The sequence below is a fragment of the Tyto alba genome, unplaced genomic scaffold (assembly GCF_018691265.1).
Source record: "Tyto alba isolate M040663 unplaced genomic scaffold, T.alba_DEE_v4.0 Super-Scaffold_6, whole genome shotgun sequence".
Classification (NCBI taxonomy): domain Eukaryota; kingdom Metazoa; phylum Chordata; class Aves; order Strigiformes; family Tytonidae; genus Tyto; species Tyto alba.
In genome coordinates this window covers 30,394,174-30,421,691 of record NW_024881327.1, presented here as the reverse complement: position 1 = coordinate 30,421,691, position 27,518 = coordinate 30,394,174, and the positions used below count along the sequence as shown (strand labels likewise).

The 27,518-nt window shown below is 40.6% G+C and overlaps 1 protein-coding gene and 1 long non-coding RNA gene across 4 annotated transcripts in view; one reads left to right on the top strand and one right to left on the bottom strand.

Annotated features, from left to right (window-relative positions):
* The window catches only part of SMIM14 (small integral membrane protein 14), a 55,851-nt gene that overhangs the window by 27,624 nt on the left and 709 nt on the right, over positions 1-27,518 (bottom strand). Inside the window, exon 1 of one of the 3 annotated variants that reach the window (XM_042808237.1) lies at positions 14,134-14,255. The exons of 1 other annotated variant lie outside the window; for it this stretch is intronic. The gene's annotated coding sequence lies outside the window, so the exon portion shown is untranslated. Of the gene's footprint in view, positions 1-13,116; positions 13,382-14,133; positions 14,256-27,518 lie in introns of those variants that run through there. One more of the 3 variants, XM_032999195.2, reaches the window with a different exon arrangement.
* LOC116963204 lies at positions 14,451-22,867 on the top strand. The gene is made up of 2 exons (XR_004408022.2): positions 14,451-14,597; positions 22,472-22,867. It is a non-coding gene; the product is annotated as an uncharacterized LOC116963204 (long non-coding RNA).

Here is a 27,518-nt window from a genome sequence, read left to right as displayed (position 1 = left end):
TTGATAAGGGTGTGCTGAATCAACAGATGTGCTCTGCAGTCATCACCTATACAAACTTACAGCCTTAATCACACATAAGCTTTTTAATGTTTTAACCTCAATAGGAGAAAGAGGAACAACCCATATGGCTATATCTTAATTCAACAGAACATATCACCACTGTAGCTGTTGCCTCTCAGGGGAAGAAAGAGACGGAAAAAAGAAAATGTATTTCAGACGTCCTTCTGCTGTCAATGCCTACCACTATTCTGCATTACCCTCTGTCATGGTGGAGAGACCCAGATAGTAAAAGAAGGTAAGAGATATCCGTGTCTTCATTACAGACTCTGAACATCAGTGCCCTTAATCTGCTAGGGTTTCCACTTTTTAAAAAGAATGATGGAAACTGAAAAAGAGTGGGAAAAAAAATATTGAAGAGATAGAGGAAAGACTTTGTCTAGACACTAAGAAAACGTAATCTGGCAATGTAGTGAGAAGATGACTGAGATGACTTGATTACGTAGCATACAAGTACCCTGGCATAGAAAAATAAACCCGAGCACTGAGAAGTTCTTCAGTGAAGAGGTGATCAAGAACCAATGACTAGAAGCTGTAATCAACCAAATTCAGAAGAGAAGCAAGGCATAAATTTTTACCATTACAGTAACTGACCGGTGCAACGAACTGCCACAGAAGGGGTATATTCCCCCTCTCTCAATGCATGCAGACATGCTTCAGCCAAATACAGATTACTGAGTAAAGTACAGAAGCACCCTAGTTTACATATAATGTTCTCCAATATACAGATCACAGCAGATGATTTAATGATTCTTTTTGAGAGTTAATTATAAAACTTCTACACTAACTTCTGTGAAATTATCTCAGAACCATTAGAACTACATGACAGAAGAGAAGAAATCTTTTAACTACACAAGCTCCCTGGATGTTACGCCACATCAACTAGAATAGCCTTTCTAAAACTACCTTAGCATGAGGATCAGGTAAAAGAACCGATTGCTAAATAGTGCGAAACGGTTTCTCTGGACATAATGCTGACATCCAAAAGAAGGTATCTGAATCAGTAAACTTGCAAAACAATATTTTATTGTAACTTGAAGGAATTTAGGAGTCAGTAACACATAGCAATGTCACAGCAGTTAATAGAGGAGTATTTATATATGACTACAAGAAATCAAAACATAAGATAAGAGTCATCACTAATGAAACCAGGCTAACATTCTCTGCAGAGCACACAACTGAAACAGATTAGACAATAAACAAGGAAAATTCATCTGTCATATAACATCATAAATTTAAGTGGAGGTGTGTTAGAAGGAATTTACCCCAAGGCATCTGAATTGTACATGAGAAATTACCGTAATGAGCTAAAATAAAGCAGAACACCTGCCATCAAGTAAAATGCCACTCCAACTTTCAACAGAAGATCCCTTACAAGCTTTCTCACATTGACTTGATTCTGAAAAGAATATTCCTTTATCTTTCCTTCCTCCAAACCTATAACAAGCTCTCTCAACGGCAAAGGACCGAAGACGGACCATCTATTTTGGGAACTGCACTAGGCTTTCCCCTGAAAGATGCTAACCTTGAGTTATTTTATTACTTTTTAAACATGAACAAACAAACAACCGCAACAGATAACTAATCCCTCTTTGTGCAATTATTTTTTGCTGGGAACTGGAGGAAACAGATATTTTATATATGGCTGACCAGTTACAAAGAAGAGAGAACCACTTTATGCTACATGATGATTTTTCACTTGTAAAATGACACTCTCCTGTCTGTATTCCTCATTAAAACATTCTTGGGTTAATAACTGGTATATTTTAACATACTTTGAATGCATAAAGTACTAAATATCAACTAAGATCTGTAATCAGATCCTTAAGTTTATTAATGTTTTGTGACCCTATGTAAGATTTGGTAATAAGAGACTAGTATCCTTATATATCACAGAGCAGGATTCTTTGGCTCCGCTGCATGCTCTTAGGCAGCCCATTTGTACCAAAATCATGTTCCAGAATTGCAATGTGTTTCCTGCCTGCCTCCAAGTAATTGCAATTGTCTGATCTCACATCAGTGGTTAACTTGGTCTGCCCAGGTCTGACCTCTTTGCTGTGAGTCACACCAACCCTCCACCTTTCGCAAATACAGTTCTTCTACATACAATCTATCACATAAAATGGGAGGATGTACTCTGTTCTTTTTCTCATAACCTGGAGAAAGAAAAAAAAAAGCTTGTAGTTTTATTTTATTTTACTTCACTTATTTTTCTCCATGTTTTCCTGTTTATCATTACCTTGTTTTTCTTGGAATTTATAGAATAACTGGTAAGACCACAGCAATTAGTAAGGCTATGATGTCAAATACCTGCAAGTACTCTGAGAGAGGGAGTTACTCTTACTCTACTTAAAATTACTGTATTTCGGTTTGGCTTTTTGGGGTATTACTGCTAGCACAGTATTTAATTCAGAGGGTTTACAAACAGTTAGAAAGATACACTTGGTAAATATGCCAAAGCTCTCACTGGTAACAGCTGAGAAGGTATATATTATGACTAAGCAAACTGACAGCATAATAAAGGAGAGAGTTTGGAAACGTGGACAAATATGATATACCGTCAAAGAGTCAATATGACCTTTCCAGTGTAAAGAGGCCCACAGAGACAATCATGAACAGTACTACTGAAATTAAAATACTGTACTCAGAGCCAGAATTACTATAATTTGGGAGCAAAGTGGAGGATGGTCTCTGATGATTTAAGACAGAAATAAAAGCCCACCATTGTCTTTTGACTTGAGCATCTATTTGAAATTGTAGGCAATGAAGCCATATTGAAAAATGTTTCTAGTCTTTCATGATTTAAAAAAAAAATAGCATTCTCAGTTATAGTAATTATTGCAAATTATTTCTTCTTTTATTATCTTCCCCAATCCCAGCCCTACAGCTGTGTATTATATTTTATATAGCCTACTATCAAAAAAGCAATCTTTATGGCTACAATCTGATTGGTTTTTTGTACCTGGAGACTCTTCAGTATTTTAAATTATTGCAATGACTATACATTATTTCCCAATTCAGCAACACCTCTCTTGAGTAAATAGCCTGCAGCTGGTGAGCTCTGGAAGACAGAAATTATACTCTGCCTCTCTCCACCCTAATCATTACAAAACTGAATTCCTTTCTAGCATGAAGGCAAACAAGAAGTTTTGTCAATTTTCCATGTGCTGGATGCCCTCCAATGTGACACCAAGAAGATGCTGATTAGAAAGGTTGTCAAAGTGCACATATTAGTGATCTCTACTTTTTGGTATAAAGGAGTGTGTAAAAATATTTATAATTCCAGTATTCAAAGAAACATTAATTCTATGACACATAAATCAGAGTCACTGCAGATTCATCATGGACTAAACATGTCATCTTCAGCATCAAAACTCTATTAACTCTTACCTTTCCTGGATCCAGGCACTTTTAAAATGTAGACTATCACACACACAATAAATACAATGGCTGAAGATTTCCTCTACTAAGAACTGGTTTTGCTGTGTTGCTATCTTCTTGAAGATTGAACATAAGAAATCCTTGGGAGCAAAATACCTCACAGTACAGCAGACAAGTAACAGAATCTTTCCACATTATTTTAAAGAGAAACAAAACCCTATTCAGCTCCTCGTCACTGTTTTGCAGCCGACTGCAATAACTCAAAGCACAATTGTCAACTATCTCTAACAGGCCATAAATTTAATTTTGCTTCTGAGTTCAGTTTGAGAGAAGTGTGGCAGAGCAAATGAAACTATGTATAAAATTTGAAATAAAAATGTAGAAAGAAAGCCAATGACTTGTTATGTCTCTGCAGGCATTCTGAAAAATGATAAAGGGCTAAACTAGCAAAAGCCATACAATATATATAGCATGAACAATTCACTGCTGCAAAGATAAAACATTCATTTTTATCTCACCGTCAGAGACAGAAACCCCCTCTCTTATACTCTTCCATGATCTCCTAAAGGATCCAGGTTTCCATAAATAGGATTTGTTCTCTTGGTTTTTTACCCGCACCTACACCATTTCAGTATCCATGTTTTCTTACAATACCTGACCCTTTCTGTAACTACTTTCTTTACAGCGCACCCTAAGTTCGGTTCTTCCTTATAAGCTTACCCATTTCCAAATGACCTCCAAGTATTCTCTTCTAGCATCTAAAACATCCTGTACCTTGACCCTGCATAGCATAACACCCTTGTAGTCCTGCATGTGAAGTCCTGTCCCAGAGAAACTACCAGGCACTGGAGCTGTGTGACCATGGTACCCATTAACCCAGGGCATGGAAATTTGCTTCAGTTAAAGCAAGAAGATATTTCTGAGATCAGCTCCTCACAAAGCTCCTGATCACTGTTTTTATAGGACTCTTTCTCCTCCTCCTTGGCCACTCTGTCCCCCTGGGTACCATTAGCACTCCAGGGGCAACTGGCACCTCAGCTGACTCATTCCTGGTCACTTCAAAACGCCTTTGGTACAAGTGGTTACTCCAAAATCTGTTTCTAACTCTGCCTCTTCTAGGGATGAGACTCACTAAGCCCTGCCTCGTCACACAAAGTCCAAGTCAGCATCAATTAAGTATACAGTAAAATAGTAAATAAAGGTATTTGCAGGAGGGCTTGCTTACTAGTGACCACGAGGAGCCTAAACATTCAAATCCAGTGAATCCGAGCCAAACTCAGAACTGTCTGCATTTGTCATATAATGCATTTTTCTGTTGATTTCCATCTTCTATAATATTTGTACTTCACGCACATCCACCCTCCCACAGAATCCTGAGTATTTTGTTAGTCTTTTGATGAACTACCTACATCCAACTCACTAGCCTATTATTTAACTTCCTATTATTTCAGTCATACACCTAAACTTTGTGAGTAAGACAAGACAAGGAATTTTATCCATTGATTTCTGCATCTAGTTTCTCTTCAGGCTGGGTTAGAGCATAGAGGGGAAAAATAATATGCATGGATTTGGGGTTTCTTTCTTAAAAAAACCAAACCAGAGATATGTATAGATAGGACTGGCTGGTTTTACCCAGAAAGATCTTTGTGAAATTTCTAGTTTTCTCAATTGCTACTGCCAGAAATGCAGCACATTTCCTATCACCAGAGCAATATAAAGGAGAAACAAGGCAGAAACAGTAACGGAGCAATTAAAAAAGCAAAGGGAGGGAATAATTAAACACGGGATAAAACTACAGGACAGTGTAAGAAAACAAAAGCGTTTATAGTTGAATACGGAAGAAACATCACAAAAGAAATTACACAAATAGGGAAAAAGTAAAAAGAAAAATAAGCAATACTTTAAAATAAATAAATGTTTGTTTTATATGAAATTAATGGATGCATGATTCTAAGGCAATAGGGGAGGACACCACACTAAACCAAGGGCCTGGCATAAGTAACCAGTGAAGGTGGTCTGCATTTTTTATGCAAGTGTTTTAAAATGTTTGGGTTATAGAACTGGCAAAAATAAGCTTGAAGATTTCTCAGGAAACTTCCTTTACAAAGCAACTTCCTCTGTTCAAACAAGGCTAAAAATAGCATCTGTAAAAGAGAAGAATCTTGTGTACAAATTGATACTAATTAAAACATTCCAAGGATCTGTTCTCCTCTATTATTGTAATTTAGATAGTTCAAGTAAATATTCCCTCATAGCCCTTAAGTATGAAACACTGCAACATTATACTTGTCTTTTTTATAACGGTAATTTTTAATCCCTTTTATTAACAATGCAAGAGAAGCTCTCTCACATCATCTCTTTCACACTTACAGCTCTATCCTACTTTTACTGAAACAAAAACCAGCACTCCCATTGGCTTCAGTGGACCAGGATCTAGTAGTTCTGCAAGGTCACAGATCTCTAGAGGACTACTGATGATCTTTTCCTACCAGGCCTCCTCCTGGGCATAAAATCAAGTTTTCAGGACAAAAGAAAACCAACTGGCTGACTGAGGAGCAAAAGCAAAACAGCAGGATATAAATATGGGTGCTGCCAGGAGGAACGCTGCCACAGTAAAGTGTGTCTCCAATTACAGCTTTCTTCAACTAATTGTCCCAGTTCGGATCATCCATTTAGCTTTTCTAGGGAAAAGAGCTGCAATGATTTTGGTGGCTGATACAATACCCAAAGAGGGTTCCTCGACATAGCAACACTTTCAGAGTATACAGCAATCCTCTCCACTTTCCTTATAATTCCGGGGGGGCGGGGAGGAAAGCAGCTGGTTTTGTACTTGAAAGCATCAGCACGTCTCCCTGGAGTTCCAGCTGTAGCCTAATGAGTTGGCAAGTGTATTTTTGCACTACAACTTTTCTCAGGATAATTAACAAGATCTAAAATGAACTTTTCAATGCAGATTAAGCTAAACCAGTTCCTTTCCTCATGGAAGAGTCAGTGCTTAATGATGCCCGCAACTGTATGCAATTGGCGCTGTTCTTGGTTTCAGAGACATCAAGTCCAGTAGGAGCTCCACAAGCAAACTGCTTACCCAGCCACATCCTCCACAAACTAGTGGGTAACTTTGCTACCGTCTCACAAATCATTTGGTAAGTAAATTATGAATTAATTTTCCAGTGTCATCCATCTGGTGTTTTTTACAAATGTTAATTTAATACAAAACAACTCCCTAAAAATAGGAGCATAACCAAAGAAACTAAGAAATGCTGAGCCAGCCACTGAGGGATATTACAGTGACATGCCGAAACCAGGGAAGGAGATTTTGAGCAGGGTCAGGTTTGGAACTGAGAAGTAAGTGCTAAGGATATTCCTGAGGTTTTTTTTTCTGATGGTCTCACAAGACTGCTGGAGCACTGGTGCATCCCTTGTCCCCACAGCATGAACCCACCAACGTGTGACCACTAAAACACTGTGAGCATCACTGGGCCACTAGCATTTTCTCCCTCATGTGGACATCTGGACTCGCTCTGAGTGGGTCAGGAAATTCTTCTAGTGACTCTGCCAACAGTGCTAGCACCTAGAGCAGTGAAGTAGGAGCCAGAGCATGAAAACTTAGAAGACTTATAATTACAGTCAAAGCCCTTTCACAGCCAAGTATCACAACTCTTCTCTTGCTGAAGTATGTGAAAAAGTTTATATAATTTTAAAGGATGGCAGGATCTAGTAGGAACTTGGTAGGAAACTTACTATTTGTGGACAAGACTAACCAAGGTTATAGGTATGCTGAGGTGCACCAGTTCACCACAGAATGCTGTATCAGGGAAATACAGAAGATGACACAGATGCTTCCTTCAATTTGATTAAGGCTTGTCAGTGTTGAGTACAAGTCTCAGAGGACAAGAAACCACACATTAAAACCCCACACTGTTCCAGTACTGTTTCCCACCTTCCTTTTCATGGCCAGTCCCCAATATGTGAGGGGAGAGAGAGATTTCAGGCTTTAAGGCTATAAGGCTGATGTCAGTGATCAAAACTGAACTCCCCAAGGGAGCTAAACAAGACCCACCAAGATTAAAAAAAGCTGTTTACTTTTTCCCATGCAGGTGGCTTAACATTTTTTCTCGGCAAAACACTTGAAAAGCAGCTAACTGTGCACATCCAGTTATGGACCAAAAAAGCAGTCCAGCTATTTTAGAATTCATTTACTGATATTTGATACAGAATGTTATTGCCAAACTCCAGCTGTCAGCATTCGGCCATCCTTTTGTTAAAATTATCATATTTTTCTGAAAGAAATCTCTTGGAATATGAAGGCTAATTAAGAGAAGATGTCAATGACAGAACATTGTCCAAGAATAATACCCTATTTCTGCTAAGTAAATGCTTCAGCTTCACTTTAACATTTATTTCTAGTGTAGGAGACTGTGGCAGTGGTCTAGGACCACAAAATTATTCCTATTGTACTGAATGACTAATGGCTATTTAATAATTTTGACATATGCTAATGCAAAAGGGTGGGCTATCCTCTGTAAAATTACTAACCTGTTGTATTTCAACCAGTTTACAGAGCAGACTGGGAGACCCCTCCTGTGGTCTTTAGTAAGGCGAGAACTCTCGTTGACTTTAACGGGATTTTCTGCTCGAGTGCTAAGTAGAAGAGCCAGCTCACAGGCAAATTTGCTTACACGCCTGCTTTGGTTAGTGTCTCTGGCACTACAGACTGTCCCACTGCTTGTGTCAACATTCCCCTTTCCGTTCCCCAGCAACAATTGCCAGTCTCCTAAATTCAGCACCCCTGCAGCTGTACAAGCGGAGTACAACTGCTGGAAGCAACAGATCCAGAATCTGAAACCCCCGCCGAGAGCAATTCTGCACCAGCACTGAGAGGACACCCATGCCATGCCATGCCAACCAGGGCTACTGGCTTGTGTTGCAATGTTTTGGCAGGCCTGATTCTGAACAAGTGGCTACACACGAAAGAGAAACTTTCCTTCCAGGGAGCAGACTTCTGCAGGGAAACAAGAATAAAGGGTATTCTCTGCAGATGAAAAACAGCAGAGGTTAGCATCTTGCACCAGCCTCCACATGGGAGCAGAGCAGGGAAACCAACTTTGCTGCTAGTTACCCCACCAAGAAATATTTTGCACTTAACTTTTGGGCTTCATAATACAAAGCTAATAGTTTGTTACAGGAAAATATTATTTTTCCATGCTTTGTCATTTAAAGTAAATTATGTAACCTATCCATAAAACATCCCTGCTCTTGTTCCAAAATCTATGAATCAAGATTATGATAAATATGTTCAAATGTACCAAAGCAACCTGAAAGCTCAAAGTGGATCTAACTTTAAAGCTCACCCAGTGAGGCTCAGGACTCAAACCCATGAGCAAATAAATTACCACAGTGTAACAACACTACTGCACAGCAGCTGAGCTGTTGGCAACGGTCCGCGCACATGCTCTTAGCCCATGGGAACAGTGCGCCAACACGGCTTTGTTTAGTCCCTAAGAGAAAAAGGTTAAGCTGAGACACTTCAGAGCTGGCCTGAGCTAACCGTGAGCACCCAGGCAGTTATCACAGCTCAGGAGGCCTGCAGTAACTCATAAGTTTGAAGTAATATTTTTGGACGGTCAGTCATTCAGAAATTTTTAGATATTTCATATCTTTGCAAAAATAAGCATAAAAAAAAATTCCCTTATTTACTCCTTTACAAAAATGTACAGTTTCAAAACAAAATTGAAGTTTTTATAACCATATTGAGCCCACAAGGGCAGTCCTAAACCATGAGCTATTAAGTTTTTTGAGACTCATTTATTAAGAGTACGATTTTTTAGATTATCAAATACCTTACTAAATCTTTAAAACTGTAAAAATACACTAGTCCTAATGTTACTCCAATCATATATAAACACAAAATTATACTGAAATTCTTCGGAATATTTTCATTATTTTTTTCTCAAGGGATGACATATGTTTCTAATAACTTGCCACTGAGCAAACAGATTTAGCAGGGTAGCCGCATGCTGAGAAAGATAGCAGGATTTTCAATTTTCAGATGAAAGCAGCTCTATTCCCTGGCAGCCCTACTCCTAACCCCTTTAGGCCAGATCAAATTTTATCTGAAGCTAGCGGGTGCCTGTCTTTGACTTCAGTAGAAGTTGAATCAGGTTTTCTACATACCTGCAGTAAACAATTTGAAGCTTATCAATTAGAATATTTTTAATCAGTACTTATACCAGAGGGAATCTGGAGCAATTAACAGGATTTCTGGCCTTGGTTATTTACATATGCTTAGCTAAAAGACAACCCAGTTTTTACCAGAGAATAACATCCATCTAATTCAGCAGACTCACAGACTGGTTTAGATTATCAAAAGGAAAGTGCTATGCAAATTACACAAGTTTCCCCTGCACCTATAAGCAACATATTTTTAAATCTATTATATTAATTTGCACAAGTAAAATCTATGGTACTATTTCACGAGATCAGGATTAGTTTGCAACACACATCTCACCTTCGGCTCCACAGTTTTCCCACAGGAAAGAAGGTATTTTTCATCTTTAGACACTTTTGTTCTACATACAATCTGTAGCTCAATAAAAGTCTACATATAAGAGTATTTCTATATTTCATGAAGCTCTCAGATAAAAGCGTTATCTAATATTTTCAAATAGGTGTGCTTAATGACAGATGCCATCTAATCAGTCTCACCTAGATACGGAAGTGATGATCCCCTAACGGCACCAAAACTACTTGCACAGGAATTCTTGTTAAACTAAGGCCACAGGAAGGCACTTGATTTGGCCAACTATTTGAAGAGCTAACCCCCCAACTTTTATTCACATCTTCATGTAATTTCATTTGGACAGCTGTTTTTTCCCTAAACTAACTTATTAATATATGAAAACTGACATAAACTATTTCATCAAATCCTCTAAAAATATTGCCTTTCTAAAAATAAAGCTTTTATGATGAACTAACAGGAAATATATGAATGTATACATGCGAATATATGAACAAACAAGACCAAAGTTCTATTACTAGAAGTCTGCATTTGACAAAGATTCTACAAATAAAGCACTGCAGCTGCTTATATCATGTAAATGGTTGGCGCTGCGTTTTTGTACAGATTTTCTGTTCTTTCTGATAAAAATATTTTATTTCCTAGGAGAGCTCAGTATTTTGGATCTGAAATTTGTCTAGCAGTTTTATAAAGTAAGAATGAAACTACATTTGTTCTAGAAAGCCATAGTTTTTAATGCATGCAAAGCTGTAGAAGAATCAGAACTAATCTTAATGAGGAAAACTTTTATCAAGTGTAATTCTATCTGTTCCCACCCAAATGGGACTAATTTGTTCCATTATCTGTACAAATACCAGCTAGACACTTTGACTAAAGCCTCTGAAGCGTATTTGTTCAATTAATAACCATGCAAATGTACAACCACTCAATCACGCCAGAGGCTGCTCCCTAAGCATCTTAAAATCTTTCATGAAAAGTCTCATCAATCATCATTAAGGGACCTTTTTCTTGCCCCAGCCCCAGCCAACACCATGGACTAGGTGATGGGGTGGAAAGAGGAGGATAGGGACATACTTCTCCACTGTACTGCTGCTAAAGTCCAGCAGAAATAAGACTCGCACAGCTAACACAGGCTAATCCTTGTCATATCCCTGACTGTATTCCTTCATAATGAGGAGCTAAAGAGTCTTTCTTCAAATGAGGTTCCTTGGGAATTGGGGAAGCTAGCTGTTGGTGAGTCAAGGCATACAAGCTGAAGGAGCTATTCAATAATTCTTCTTCTTTTTCCTTTTTTTCTTTCTTTTTTTTTTTTTTTTACCTGAACAGCGACTTCAAGATTTGGCTCTATGGTATAACCTTACAAAGTTTTCTCAGCTTTCACTGTACTTATAGAGGACTTGGGAGCTCCTGGATCTTCCAAGAAGTACTCAGCATCTTGCAGATTCAGGTGCCTCATTAACAACTAGACAGACGTTTTCATATTAATAAATTGAATCTATAACCTAGGAAGTTAAAACAGAAAGCACATTTAACATCAAGTGTAATAGCATGTACGTAAATGCATGTAATAGCAGGTATGCAAAGCAGGCTCTCAGGCCAAGCAGAGTATGTGCAGATGACACCAATTTTTCTATGTATGTTCCAAAATATTTTTGTATTTGTTGAGATGAATAATCTGACAAATGTTCAAAACATACAGAGTAAGAATCCGATACTTGGTATTGTCAGGGCACTATACACCTTCTCCATTCATACATGCTTATAAGAAGAGAAAGTGGATCTTGCTACTTTCATTGTAGTAGCTCTGTGAAGACTTGTGATGTTGTTAGGCCCAATTCTGCTATGACAAACTTCAGCAGAGACAAAATCTGGTCTTTAAGAATGTATGTCAAGTACCTAAAATATCTAGGAGGGAAAATTCTGAAACACATAAACTTTGTTTTATTACATATCTGTTATGCAAATAACATTCACACATCACTAATTCGGAAGTCTAAATATATGAAAGTAGAAACTGAGAAGTTAGTAACAAGAAGTCAGTTAGAAACTTTCTCTAAAATCAAGTATCGACTTTGTGAAAGAAGATACAATAGTTACAAAGCCATTAAAACCATAATGCATTTTAAAATTGTTTTTATGTAGACTACTTATTTAACAAGAAGTGTATTATTCTTATTTTTCCCTTAGAACAAGGGAAGAACATAGGCAAGAATGTTGACTGTGCAATTGGGCCATACACTTCGGACTTAATGGACCTGGCTGTAGTTTGGGTAAGGTGCTGTAAAACCATCACAACACTCACAGTATAAGGAATTTCATATAACCATGTTCATTATATTTATTTCTATAGTTAGCAAAACAATATCCAACTAGGCTAAAATAAGGTCCACCCAGAGCTACAGAATGGTGGCTACCACCATCTCAGTTCTAAAGCAGACCCTCCTGGCTTATGGTCCTGAGTGGGTCAGGGACATCCCTGCCTGCCAGAGAAGCATCTGCAACAGTACTTTGTGGAATGACCAGTAACATATCCAGTAGAGCTTTGCACTTGTTTAGCACCTTATACAAAATTATCTTAAAGCACCTAAGATACAGAACTCTATACCACTCTAGAGTTAAGAAAAAACTGTAAATCTCCTATTTTACAAAACGAGGCAGAAAGAACCAAGAGGATGGACTCACACACCTCAGTGGTGGGGGAAGGAACAGCACTCAGGGCTGAACCGACTAATGCACTGCTAACATTACAATCACTTCAATTTTGCCAACTGCTTCTACAATTTCAAGCCATGCTGTCAGTGACAGGATCATTTTTTAAAATCAGTGATCAACAACAATAGCTTGATTTCTTTCATCTCGACAGGTCACAGGAATTACACAGATTTATCAAGGATTTATTCTTTCTCACTGTATATAGGAAGAAATCGAAAGTAAGTAAGATTGATTTTTTTTTTTCTCATTTTGACTTTTTTGAGCTGATGTCTGCTTTTGGAAAATAACAGAAATGAGTAAAGGTGGAGAGCACTCTAATATCTAAGCATGTAAAGAGTTCTAAGATGTAAACCTCTAATGCTCACTGCAGATACATACCTTCCCCAGTAGACATGCTAATAACATTAACATAATAAGCTATTAAGACCAAAAAAGTTACATGTCCTCACCTCTAAAAACTGGAGATGGTTTTCAAGACTTATCTATATGCATAGACATGGATATTCAGCCAGCGTACAACACAAACAGTCCCTACACAAACAAATCTATAATCTAAAGGACAATCCTGAAGACTGACTAGACAAACAGGTGTTTGCCAGGAAATAAAAGTTTTTGCTGTAGGTCACGCGCCACATTCCCGCAGAAGCGGTGGTTAGCTGAGGCCTCAGAACTGCCACGGAAGGCAGCAGCTGAGCTGCAGGGCAGGACATCTGGGAACCCGGCACGGTGACAGCTGTGGAGGAAGGACCATGGATGATTTCTTGTGGTCTCAAGACCAACATACCCCTTCCCCACTGTCATCCGCTATGAATCGCATCTTGGAGCGCACATATGAAGAGTTGCTGGCAGGAATCCTACCTTTAATAAATTTATGGTAGCGTGACACTGTCCTTTCCCTGAGATTATCTTTCACAAGTCATTGTTCAATTTCTCCCACTTTAGTTGCAGACGCTTTTCAGAAAGTGAGGAGCAGGCTGGGAGCACATACCCCGGTGTCAGCATGCCACTTCCAGCCTCTTTAAAGAGAGAAAACTAAAACCCTTTGGCTCAAAGTATCAGACTGAGATCTTTAAAGAAAAAAATAAAGAAATCGACAGAACAGTGCCACTTTGCGCCAAAACCCCCAGCAACCAGAACCCCCCGAATCAGACCAGCTGTAAAGAAGACGAGCGGACGTTTCGCTGGTTTGAAAAAGAAGAGCGGTGCCCGATAAGGAGCAGGAGGGCTCCGGCTCTCCCGGTGTTTACCTTCCCGGGCAGCCGGCGGCGGGGACGCCGCTGCACTTCAACAGGCTCTCCGTTACCCCCGCAGCCCCCACCGGGCGCTCCCCAGGCTCCGCGGCCCCCCACCCCCCCCTTCCCCGCTCCGCGCAGGGACGGGCCGGGGTGTCCGCGGACACCCGCCCGGCTCTGCCCGGCCGCGGCCGGCCCGCGCCCTCCCCTCCCCTCCTCCCTGTCCCCGCTCACCGTGCTGTGGCCGCCGTCGCGGGAGCGCGGAGGGCTGCGGGGGCCGGGCCGGGGGCCGGGCCGGGGGGGGGGCCGGGGCGGGGGCCGGGGCGGGGGCAGGGCGGCCGGGCTGGCAGAGGCGGCCCCGCGGCTCGGCCCCGCTGCTTCGGGCCGGCTCACACGTCAGCCCGCGCCACGAGACCCGGATCTGCCGGCTCCCGGCGGCGGCGGCGGGGCCGGGGCGGTGCCGAGCGGCTCCCGCCCCCCGCGCACGCCCCTCAGCCGCCCGGCCCGGCCCGGCCCGGCCCGGCCCGGCCCGCAGCGCGGCGGCCGCCACCCCGGCACCGAGGCTCGCGGGCCGCCCGCGTCCCGGCGGAGGCAGGCTTGGGCGCGACGCGGGCAGGAGGATACCCGGTAAACCCGGCGTGCCGGGCGGTGTAATTTTGCGGCCTTAAAATAACACCACCACCACACCCCCCGCCCCGGTAAGTGGGCGCTGAGAGGAGGCCGGGGGAGCCGGTCCTCTGGGGCCTGGCGTGCGTGCGGGTCTGCCGCAGCCCCGCCGTCAGCCGTCGCTTTGCCCCCCAGCCATCTCCTCCGAAGCATGAGGGAATTTACGGTGTAGTCTCTCACCTAGAAATCGAAAGCTGGTTTAGGAGCTCATGACTCACAAGGTTTCTCGGCAATTAACGCATCCCTCAAAATACGCGTTTAGGTGCGGTGGAATGAAGTTAGAGAAGAAAAATTTCAAATCATGGCTTCTCACGTCAGCCAGTCGGGTTTACCCGTGCCTACCCAAGGAGCTGGGATGTTGTGCTCCCATAGGGAAAGGTGGACCACATCCTGTCCTGGTGACAGTGGTACCATGCCATAAGGCAATGGGGATTACACAGGGAAGAAAATCTTGTCCTCTATTTCCAAGGGTGGCTTACCTCCTCCAAGCCAAAAGACAAGGATGGTGCTACAATTACAAGGAGAAAGGGAGGCTGGATGGAAGTTGCAAGTTCTCACAAGTCAGTACTTCCTCATGGCACCAGTGCTTCGTATCATCTGATATGGCCCACATATGGGGACAAGCTTGGCTGTTCCAGTCCCTCTTTGCTGTTGTCATGGGGCTTTCAAGCCTCCTTTCACAGCTACAGTTTTTTTCTGAAAGCTTTTTTCTAGCCCTGGGTGTCAAGCCTACATTACTCTGCCAAGTCTCGGGTGCATTGCCAGCTGGCAGCCTTGCACGTCCAGCCATCATTGGTGTGCAGAGCCACCTTTCCCTGCAAGACCCGCGCAGGCAGGCTAACTCTGCTCATTCAGAACTGGCCGTGGACATAACCATTCCGCTTCCTGAGAGGCAGCGTCTAGCCATGCCACACGCAGTCCCGACTTGCTGTGGATCTTGCCTCTCCCACGTTTCAGCCCATTCTCTCATGTCAGCACCCAGCTAGTGGCCATACTGAAAAGTGAATCGAGGCACTGACACAAAGACAGGCCATCACACAAAAAAAGCTAAACTATGCAGAGCTCACGTCATCTTGTCTTCCTCAATCCAGGGAACTGAATCTCTGATAAGGCACTAAGGACGCTAAAATTTATCTTTAATTTGGAAATATGAAAGTACATCCCTACAGTGTTTCCTGGGAGAACAGGTTTCTTGATGGCCTGTCCAGAAGTTTAGGGTGCAACAGGAACCATGAACATCAGCAACATGAAGATATGCTTGGCTTGAAGTATACTTTGGCTGTCCTGGCCAAACACAAAGCTATCCAAGACAATGGTGTCCGGGTCATATGCAGAATGATCGACAGGTAGCTGCACCCTTCCTCCCACCTCTCCCTTAGCCATCCTCCTAACTATTCCTCGGGGAACAGGCCATCCTAGAAGCAAACAGAGCTTCCCACCACCACTGAGCAGCCCCACCTGTCTCCCACACCTAGCACACAAGGTTAGTCATTGTTCTAGAAAATGGATCTGAGATCCTGAAATCCCAAAACCAGATACATCTTGGCACTAATCCTGGCTCAAACGAGAGCAGAGAAACAGCAACCACACAGTAGTGGAAAGGAAGGTTCCTCCTGTCAAGCTGAGGCAGGATCACTGAGCACTTTTATTTTCTTGCCTGTGGTTACAGCCAAACAGCCTACTGTTGTGAAGAGGATGGCAAGCATGTTTGGGGCAACTGTTGGAATTGAGAAAAGAGTCTCATAGTGATTGGTTCTTGGAGAACTGAATTTGAACAACCCTAGAACTGGAAGGTCAAGACTAAATGAGCCGGACAGGCAGTCTCAGATGCCTTGTCAAAAATAATAAGAACCTGTAAAGAGTCTGTCAAAGAGAAGCAGGAGCTGATGGGGATGATGACTGGGCGATCTACAAGAAAGCAGTATGCAATGACAGCACTTACAGCTAGAGCTGTGACGTCCTCCTCTCTTACTCTGAACCAAATGCAGCCCCCTCAAAACTCAGCACATCACATCTTTCTGGCTCATTTCTCACATCACCCCATCCAGGAAATCATATCATGTCTGGTAATCTCTTGAAATTGTCCCTTGATGAGGCGTGAAAGCAGCACTATCTGGCCGGCCAGCCAGCCCTCTGGGTGAGATGCAAGCACTCACACCAAGCAGCTCCCTCTCCCTACTCTTGTTTCTTCCCCCCATGTTGTTACTACAGAGTTCTGCGTATCTATAAATAGTTTTACGTAACTGGTCTCAGTAAAAAGATTAGCTTTTTTTTTTTTTAAATATTGTATTCTGCATTATTTGCATTGCCTTTTTGACAGCAAGATAGAAATTATTTTTCCAGTTATTTCTATTTGTTCGATATATATGTTTCCACTGGCGTTCTTGGGAATATTGGAAGCCAGTAGGCCTAATGAAGGATGGATTCACGAAAGGGTGATCCTCATGGCTGAAACTTCAGAGTATGAACTGTCAAAGAAGAGGGGCAGGCAATAGGAGCTACAGAAAGCAGAGACCAGGAACAAGAGAAACCATGCATAAGCTTATTGCTTTCAAATCAGCATGTACAGATACATAAGCAGAAAGCAGCTAGGTATTTTGCATAAAACATTCTGACAGAGCATCCCTCAGAATTTGGCCCTCGTGGTTCCCATGGGCAAATGAACAAGCCATAGCAGGCACTTATTCTATCTCAGCTTCCTACTCTCAGGCTTCAGCCATCTGCTCCCCCTTACACTCACAAATTTAGTGCACGATACAGCAGTAAAATGAGATCCTGATATGGAGGCTGTTTTCAGGCTCGCTCTATGAAGTCTCCTTTCTGGCAGTCAAACTATGGTGAAAACAGTGATGACTTAGGCTACTTTATGAACAAAGACATGAGATGCATTCGAGATCAGCTAGTAACAAGGACAGAATAATAAATCCATTAATTTTGGCACACTAGAAAAGAATTGTGCTGCCCACTGCCAAGCTAAAAACTATGAAAACAACTCTGCTGGAAGGGCAGAAGATGGTAATGTTCCTTCCATCAATAACCCTGTTACAATGGAGGAGGGTGGGAGCTGAGCAAAACTTACTATGGAATTCTTCACATCCGTCATCTGAAAGTAGCGTGGATTGGGCACTTTGTAAAGCAACAGGCAGATGTCACATTCCACATCACAGTGCTAGCTTTCAACTTTTCTACCCTAATAGGCAATGGAAAAGCAGGCGTGATTTTGGTGATCTAACTTGCCAAATAGTGGATGAGCTTGTTTACAGATACATAAGACCACTACTTTTCCCATTCTGAAGTTCTCCTGCTGATGTTCCTCTCATCTTTGCTGCATAACTCATGCCACTAGGAATTGTACTGCTCAAATCCAGATGCTCTGTGGAGCAGAAAGTCTTCATCTGCAATTCATGCAGTTTCATCAGATCTGAAAAATGACCTAGAAATGGGGCAAATCCTCTTAATCTAACTCCTTTTCCGTCTATTCCCTCTTTTCTTGTATGCAGTCCATAATGAGTAGATAATGCTATTTCCAGAAGGAATCTACATGAAATGCTACTACAAATTTTGATATTGAAGAGCCATTTGAAGATGTCTGCAGCATGGTCTGCAAAAGGCTTCCAGGGAGCAGAAAGGAAAAGATTATAAAGTACCATTGCAGTAGCAAGGTAGGAGTGGACTTTTGGCCACAACATTGGGTTTTTGGAAGGAGGGATCTAATTTTGGAAAAAGAAGCCAAGTCCTTAGAAAAGTTGCTCACAACCATTCCTAGAATTCAGCTGGGCTGGCATCTCACAAAGCACTGGAGAATTGCAAAGCACTTTGGGATACTAGGCAGCAAGCCTGTGAATTAGCTGGCACAAAGACTATATTGTGTACTTAGGTTAATTTAACAGAAATTTAGTCATGTGATTACCACTGAACCAAATTTACACTGCCAGATTTTCTGTCAGAGTACGGATACAAGCTTAATGATCATCCAACCACATCCTAAGCTGTCAGAACTAACAGGAAAATATATGGCTTGGTGGAAAGAAGAAACTTCACTGAAATTGTCAGAGGATCTACGGAGGGCTTTTGTGCTCCCGAAGCATCAACACGCCAACATAGATTTGAGATAAATAGCCACAGTCCAGGGGAAATGATCACAAAGGACTGCTGCAATGCTGCCAGATCACAGCTGACCAATCAAGTTTTCCAAACCAGGAAATGGAGGAAGGAAACCTGAAGTTGTGGGGATGACAAGGATTATTTTACACTTAATATCGACTAGTAACTTAGAATAACTATGAAATGCATGCAGGCCAAATGGGACACTTACAAGATCAGGCTTGCAAAAACCATTTTAAAATAGAGGATTAAGCTCTGAACCACTGAATTGTTAATGATAACTCTCACTGGTAAAGATATACCATCTAAAGTAGTCTGCAATGGATCTGTAGAATTGGAACAGTAAGTTCTCAGTAACCACACCAGTTAATGAAACAAAGGTCCACTAAATTTCATTGTGATTGATAATTATGCAGTCAGTGTCAGGAAGGTATTTCACAAATACTTTGGGAAATCCCCTCTAAAAATGCGGTCTAAGAGAACCAACACTGGTATAACCTTAACAAATTGTTTTTCCTCTGAGGCAGAAACCATAATAGCAGCTGCATGATTGTGGTGGCTTTCTTGCAAAGAAAAGATGAGAAACAGTGTGATCTGCTTCTTAAGCAACTGTAGTTCACAGCCATAAGCTATCTGCAGCCATACACTTACCAGCAGCTAACACTGCTATATTCATCTGAAAATTGCTGCCACTCGGGAAAAAGACATCTCATGTCACCCTCTAAGTTCAGAGCCATTTCAGCATTCAGTCTGAAACTGCATCTGAACATGAGTCAGAGCCCTCAACTGTTACAATTCTCACAGACTTTAAATAAAAATGAATCCCTGTTCATTTTCCAAGTGAACATCTAATAGAAGAAGCCATATCTAATAGATGAACCACAGGCACAAAATGCAAGCCAGTAGATTTGATGAATGTTAGTACAGAAGAAAACATGAGAGAAAGAAATGAAAATAAGATCCCAATGGATTTTTTTTTTTTTTTTTGAACTCTTTACTACATCTAACTAAGAAGCAGCAAGGAGTTAAACTTTTCTTGTCAGCAACTGGAAAATACTCTGAAATGGATATATGCAGTTTTGCAGTTGGTATTAACCACTCAGTATAGGACTGAAATTTAAGAGTAACCATTCATTAGATATCCAAGGCATTATTTACCAAGAAAAAAAGAGAGTACAAAGAGTGAAGACATTTCTTGCATCACCGCAGAGGTGTATCAAAAGGCATAACTCTGCTAGTCAGTCCTTGGAGATCAGTATTCTATCACATAAAACATGACAGCATCTCTGTATGGACTACAGAGAACTAAATCAAATTGTTGGAAAAGAATCTGATCTGTTATCACTGTAAGTGATACTCTGGTTTCTGTAGCACATTCAACCATGCTTTTCATTTTGGATCTTAGAACATGGGTATTGACAAGTGAACTAGAAATGGCTGCTTTCTCAGCTGGCCAGGATCTGTGTGAACATAATGCCAAGGGGTTTAGCTTGTGCACATTTGCTGTTTGAGGATGTGGCATGATGCAGCTGGATGTTTGCTGCAGTATGTCAAATCTGTTGAATAGAAGCAGTAAACCCTACAAGTGGTTCGGTATAAGAAAGAAAATTAGGATTTACAGAACTTGATAATACTGTCAAGTCAAGGAAAGAAAAAAAATCTGTAGTATTCAGCTCACACTTTACAGTTTACAAACTTTGCAAAAACACTGCACAGATTAAGGGAAACCATTTCAGAGTTCAAGAGTGTGAATTTACATTTTCAGTGTTTACATGGGTTCTTGTGGTTAATTTGTGTTAAGCTACTAAGGTCAAAATTGGACATAGATGTTGTCTTTAAAACTGGAGGTAACTACTGAAAAAAGAGATTGAAAGATTTTAAGCTAGTGCCATATTCTAGCACAAGTCCAACTCCTCTGTAAAGAAACTACTGAGGGAGCCAGGGTCTTCTCAGTGGTGCCCAGTGACAGAGCAAGAGCACTGGGCACAAACTGAAACACATGACATTGCAGTTGAATGTAAGAAAACATTTCTTTAGTCTGATGGTGGTTGAACACTGGTAGAGGTTGCCCAGAAAGGATGTGATGTCTCCAACCCTAGAGATATTCAACACCCAAACAGACATGGTCCTGCTGGGCAACCTGCTCTGGCTGACCCTGCTTTTACAGGGTGTTTGACTAGGTGATCTCAAGAGGTCCCTTCCAACCTCAACCATGCTGTGGTTCTGTGATACTGTGCCACTCAGGAGGGTACCCAGGAGTAGGTACATCTGCAGAGCACCTTCACCACAATTTAAGTGAGAGTAAAATTATCTGGGATGGGTGATACTAAAATACAGCGATAGTAAGACACCAAGAAATATCCGTGCAGAAAGACACTATATATATACACAGTGTTCAGTGTTAATATCTTTTATGTCTGCTCTCTGTTTGGGGAAGGGACCAACAGCATAATGTCACAACATTCCTAGGACTAAGAGAATCTGCAAAATCCCGAGAGACAATTGTACAGCATGACTGAATATGTCCCAGCGTGACTAACTTCTAATTGGGGAAAAGAAAGATACAGTCTAGAATACTGCCTTTTAAAAGGTGACAACTTCCAATTTACCATGTGATCTTTTGGCATTCTGTCAGGAAGATGGAAAAGCTATAACAGGAAACTTTATGAGATGGGTTATACTTCACTGAAACTGTTATAATTGCTACCTGTCATTTGAGAAAAACATACAAGACAAGAATCTCCTTACATCTAAACTAGATCTCCCACCTAAACAAAGGCATATGCTACTACTGAAAAGAAAGACACACAGAATAGTAGGGATTTTCTAGATGCTGTTCTGTGAAACATTGTGTGTCTGACAGAGATCCAAAAACCAGAGAAATTGCTTACTACTTCTGTGTTCAGGGGAACTGTGCATTACTCAGTACATTAACAGAACACTATTTGAGCCTTGTTTATTTAACCTGACTTTATCCCCAATGTTCTCTAATAACTTGCCAGATCCTATGTTCTTGCTAGCCACATGGCCAACGGGAGACAATTGGGTTAGGAAAATGACAAAATCAGCTTGTCTTAATTTGTATTCTTGAATTGGCCCTTACTGGTTTCTATGACTTCAAATGCAGTTCAAGTAACTTTTACACAACTGTGGACTAAACAGTGACTAGTGATTAGACTTAATGATTTAGACCTAAATTATTATTCTACTACAGTAAGATCAATAAAAAAGGGTGTCTTCCTAATACAAAATTGTTCTAGTCTCCAAAACGCACATATTTTAGGATGGTAGCAACAGCAATACAGCTTGATAAACTATCCATCTGTCATGGCTGAGCTCTTTCTGGATGATCTCTAACAAACTTCACTATTTTGTAAATTTTTATAGTAGACAGTTCCAAAAGACTTCCATCAGTTGTGGATTTGGTGCCCGTCATGACAGATTATAATGTAGTTTAGCAAGATGGCCATCATTAGAAATAAGTTCAAATTGTAGTTAGAATTTGCAAAAAGTCTCAGAATCCTGAAATTGCTAGATCAGGCAATAATAGTTGAAATCAAGAGCACCAGATTTATTTTTTTATTAAAAGGAATATTTTCATGCCTTTCAGGATCCCTGAAGCGTCTTGTGTTTAACAAAACAGACAGACAATTGAAGGGATTCATAACAATTCGATGATGCAAAGTATACTGGAGTATGTTTTCTCTGTGGTTTGGCTTCTAGGAGATCTATGATTTTACTGCATATATTCTTGTACTATACTGTGATTATTCATACACTTTTAATCCATATTCTCTTATAGCTGGAAACGTTTTTTGAGCTGGGACCACTTGTACACATTTGCCTGCAGGAGCTCGATCCTGCATATACCTCTCTGCAGCCTGTGTTGATGGCTCTATGGCTCAGGTTACATACATGCAGAGGAAAAGGAGTCCAGTCTCATCCTTTTCTCCTGAGAAGACACGGCAGTGATGTACGAGGACAGTTTGCAACATACACTCCCTGAATAAATGTTGTCTGTCTCCTCAAAGGAAACGGCAAGAAGCCAGGTAGAAGCATCCCGGAGATCCAAATTTGATCTGCATGCTGTCAGCTGGACCACTTCATACACAATGAGCTATGCAGCAGTTAGCTTATCTACTCTGTCAGAAATCTGAAACTATTTTAGCAATTAAAGACCACCACAAATGCTGTGCAATTAAGCTGTGACTGCATTTACTTTTTCTCTAACAGAAAGAGGTTTTCTTTTTTATTTATTCTGGATTCCTGTATTCATTCAATTAATGCTTCACAATAATTTGCCGTTCCAGTTCTAATTCTAAACTCAACTCTCCTAACAAGAGACTCTAAGTCCAGCCCCAAGCAATCACTCCAAAATATTCATTTTGTCTTTTCTTTTACTTACTTACTGCAGTTACCTACTTCCCTGGCTACCGTTGCACTGAACAACAAATTTAAGATTCCAGCTTCAAGGTCCTATATACTTCAGTCCTGATGTTTATGAAAAGAAGGTTTTCTGAACATCAGCCTGAATCTGATTTTAACCCCTATAGTCATTAAAATAGCAGGGATTGTTATTCAGTCACAAATCTTAAGGGCATGAGGACAAGATGATGTCCAGCTGGCCAGGAAAAGCTGTCCAGCTGTCCTTTTAAGGCAGCTCTAAGTCCCTTTTGTACCTATCTATGAAAGGAAGACTGCAATATTTAACTAAATAAAATTACATAGATTTGATAATGTACTATAAGTTATTACATCAATAGATGGTAATACAAAACACTTAAAAATGTACAAACACTTCACTCAGGGTAGAAAATGTTTCTGAGTGGAAAACAATATGCCAGCAATGTAGCATGGTGACTATACGTTTTATGTTATTGGGCAAATCCTCGCTTCCCTTATAACTCTAATACTCATAAAACTAATGATAGCCGTGTTAGGTTGTGAAATCTATATCTGTATTCCCAGCCTACTTTAATTTTGATAAGACCCTCAAAAAGACTGTGATCTTTTTGTAATAGGAAGAAAGGAGCACAGCTTTACACCTTCTCCTTTACAAGATATGCTTTTAGTTCCCTGTAATCAATTTGGCAATCTGCTGATGTCAAAATTTTCAAGGTAGATGCCCGCTCATTAAGAATATTAAGAAACCTGGGGCTTCCTGCAGAATTACAACTACCTCACAGTTGAACCTGCTTTTTTTTTCTTCCCTTTTATTTTTTTTCTGCCTTTCATGAACTCACAAGAAACAGCCCCTAGACCCCAAGGTGTTTCTACTATCAGTTGAATATCACTTCTCCACAAAGAAGCAGAAGTTTAAAAAAACCCAATAATTCTGCTAACAGACTTAAAAGCGTGGGGCTGTTTGTATCTAGATTTTCCTAGCAAAAACATCAGGTTTGAATGTAACGTTAATTTAGAAGATTTTACCAGGCCACCAAATTAATGAAAAGTCTAGGGTGTCCTGTCAACTTCTAACAAAAGCCCTTAGGAAGAGCAGAACAATAGGGTGTTATCATTAAACCCCCAAAAAATTCTGTACGTGCCTTGTTCGTTGAAAACTTTGCTAAATCTTGTTTAAGCCATGGCTTGATTGATGTAAAATCAATTGCTGAATTAATTTCTGATCCAAGTCAGATGAATTGCATCTATATGAATTCAAACTGAATGACCTCAGATGACTCTGATGCTTAGTTAGTACACTTGCTACCTTTTCAAGCACGTATATTCAAGCTGCTAATGCCATGAAAAATACAATTTGGAAAGTGCAGGCATCGTGAGTGAATACCTCTTCTCCCTACCAGGAACACCGACCAGTTTCCGTTCTGCTGTTTCAGGCATTTCTGCCTGCAGATCCCCTGCCAGTTCTTCCTCGACACCTTCGCAGGAGGGATGGGACCCGGCAGCCGTGAGCATCTTGCCAGGCCCGTCGCTCGTTGGCGGAGGGGCCCCGTGTCGCAGGATCGGGCCCATCTGCCCGGTTCCTCCCAGGAGAGGGCACTCCGACACCTGCCCGCGCCACCGGCACTGCCCGCCGAACAGGAAAGCGAGGGCCACAACGTACAACTCGGTCAACTTGCACAACCAGTTAGTTATTTTTATGATAAAGCTCATCTTCGGAATGAGTTGAGTCATCCCGACGCTGCCACAACAGGAACACAATACGACAGACAATAAAAGCGCAGGCTAAATTTATGTGTAGACTCTGAAATGTGATAAATGATATGCAGATAAAAAAGACAACTTCTGGCATGCAGGCCCCTCTGTTAAAAACTGGGATGACAGAAAGAGAGCTGTAGGTGTAAGTCTGGTGGAAAACGAGGGTTAAATTGAAAAATAACTTAGTTTTAGGACTATTACTTGCTGCCGATTTTTCTTTAAATGAAGCATTATTATAAATGAGCATTTGAAGATTTCAATGCAAAATGCATACCATCTAACAACAATACAAGCTGTAAAGTTAACCTTAGTATGGATGCCTCATGAAATAAAATAAGAATTAAAAATATGTTACAGGTTCAACCCCTGTTTCTAAAGTGTTTGAAATCAATATACATATGTCTTGAGACAGCTCCGCTCTCCAATAAGAAATCCTCCAGCAACAATGAGAAAAGATCAAGCCTGACATTTTTGATTTTTATAAACTAAAGAGGCCAAGATGAGAAGGGGGGGAAGTTTTGTTATGCAAGACACAAAGCAGCAAAAGAGGAACAGAACACATGCTGGAATGTTATAGTTTCAAAAATGGCATTTTCTTCCAATCACAGGGAACAATCTCAATAATTCCAAATTCTCTCTGAGTAATTCTAATACAAAAATGTCGTGTTGATATGAACAGAATAAAATTAGGAAAATATGGAAATGAAGAAAAGATCACCAAGAATCTGAACTTGAAAAACAGAAATGTAATCATACTTAGTGCTGTCATAAGCATCTTGGAGTCCTCAGGCAGTATACTGGGATTGCAGGGCATCCATAGTCTCAGACAGATGGACCACGCGCATGGTGACTGTACTGTATGTACAATTTATGCATGAACAATAGCCACTTTCCCATGAAAATGTGAGGAACTGTTGCCTATATATAGGTTGTAGGATAGGTAATATTTTCCATATTATATTGGAAATGCTAGTGTTTAGGATGTTTGGTTATCCTAGCATTAGCTAATGAATACTGGCAGCCTTTCCATACTGAGAGCTTGGGCTGAGGTCTTGCGACCACTGATCGATCCTTCCAGGCACTGCTGATCCTATAAACTTTCCTCCTGCAGTAATCTTCCATATTTTGAACTTCATTTAATAGACCATATTTCCTGCTCCCACTTCCAGAAGTATTTCAAATCAATATGCCAAACTTACTAAACAATATGTGGATACCCAGAATTGTATCTCAAACTCATATTAGTTATGATCAACACCAACAGGCAAAAGTATAGACCAATGTGCAGGCAGTTTGTGAAAGCTGCTATTGAAAGAACTGTTTTGTTATAAGGCTAAATTGATGATGGGATCGATGTAAGAACTATCTCCTGAAATGTGAAATACTACAAAATTTTGTAATTCAAAAAGTAAGCTGTGCTCATTGGACTACTGTTTTACATTTTGTGTATGGATTTTTCTAAGGGTGAAAGACTAATGAGAACTTAATTCAGAGGATAAGCACAGTACTATATTATCAACATACTATCAAATGTATTGTGAAGTCAGACACGGAAATCACTGAAACCACATGAAGAGGCTACGTTCTTATTTTTTCTAAGCATTTTCTTGTTTCACAAAAAAAAAAAACCTAAACAAACCCTAAACCAAACCAAAACCAAAACCCCAAACACCTGTTCAAAGACTGTTCTATCTATGGCCCTGTTCTGGCCTAAACCCCTGTAGTCTTCCGTAAAATAGTAAACTGTAGCAAAGAGTAAAACAGGAGGTATACAAGGATAACCCCAGCACACTGATTACATGACATACTGATTTTTATGCAGTATTTTAATCCTTGCAAAACTCACCATTACTCTGTTCTATCCCCCAAAAGCCTTTCTATATCTATCTTTTAACAAAGAGAAAATTAGCACAGTATATGGTGAATATGAAACAGCTATGAGGTAAGTGAAAGATGTCTATTTAAGGACAAAGGAAAGGAGTGGGGTATACTAAGGAAAAGAGATACAGTAATTAATATTAATTTGATTTGCTTTGTGTGGTAACAGACTCTGACATTTGTAATCCAAATGAGCACATGAAAATGAACCTAGATACAAACCAGGCAAAATCACTGCCCTTTACTGTGGCTGTTACTGGATGTCTACTACCTATTACATACAAGCATACTCACAGGAACACAAAGGATTCTGACACTTGATAAAGGTCATGTTTTCCACTCCATTCAGAGCAAAATCTGAATATTAGAAGCTCAGCTTCTTTCTATGAGATGTCTGAAAAGACATGAGACATTTAAACTGGAGATTTTATATACTACCTTCATAATTTTCACCTATAGTACTCAATAGGAGTTCAGCACACCATAAACCTAACTTTCATCTATGAGCTTTAAGAGGCAGAGTTATTACCTTTACTTTACAGGTGAGAGCCTAAGGCACAGACAAGCCAGAGCCTAACTGCTCAGAAGGAACTTCAGACACATTGGTGGGACTTGAATGCCTAAATTACTCTGCAAATGAAGGCCCAAGCTCACACTAGAAGACATTAAAAAGAAATCAGGCCTAATGCAAAATGGTTCTTCTCAAAAAGGTACTGAAAACCTCAACTGAAAGAAAAGCATTGTATCTTGCATTAAAAACAAGTTTCAGTGTGAAGACTTAATTAGATGAATAGATGCACATGGTACAATAT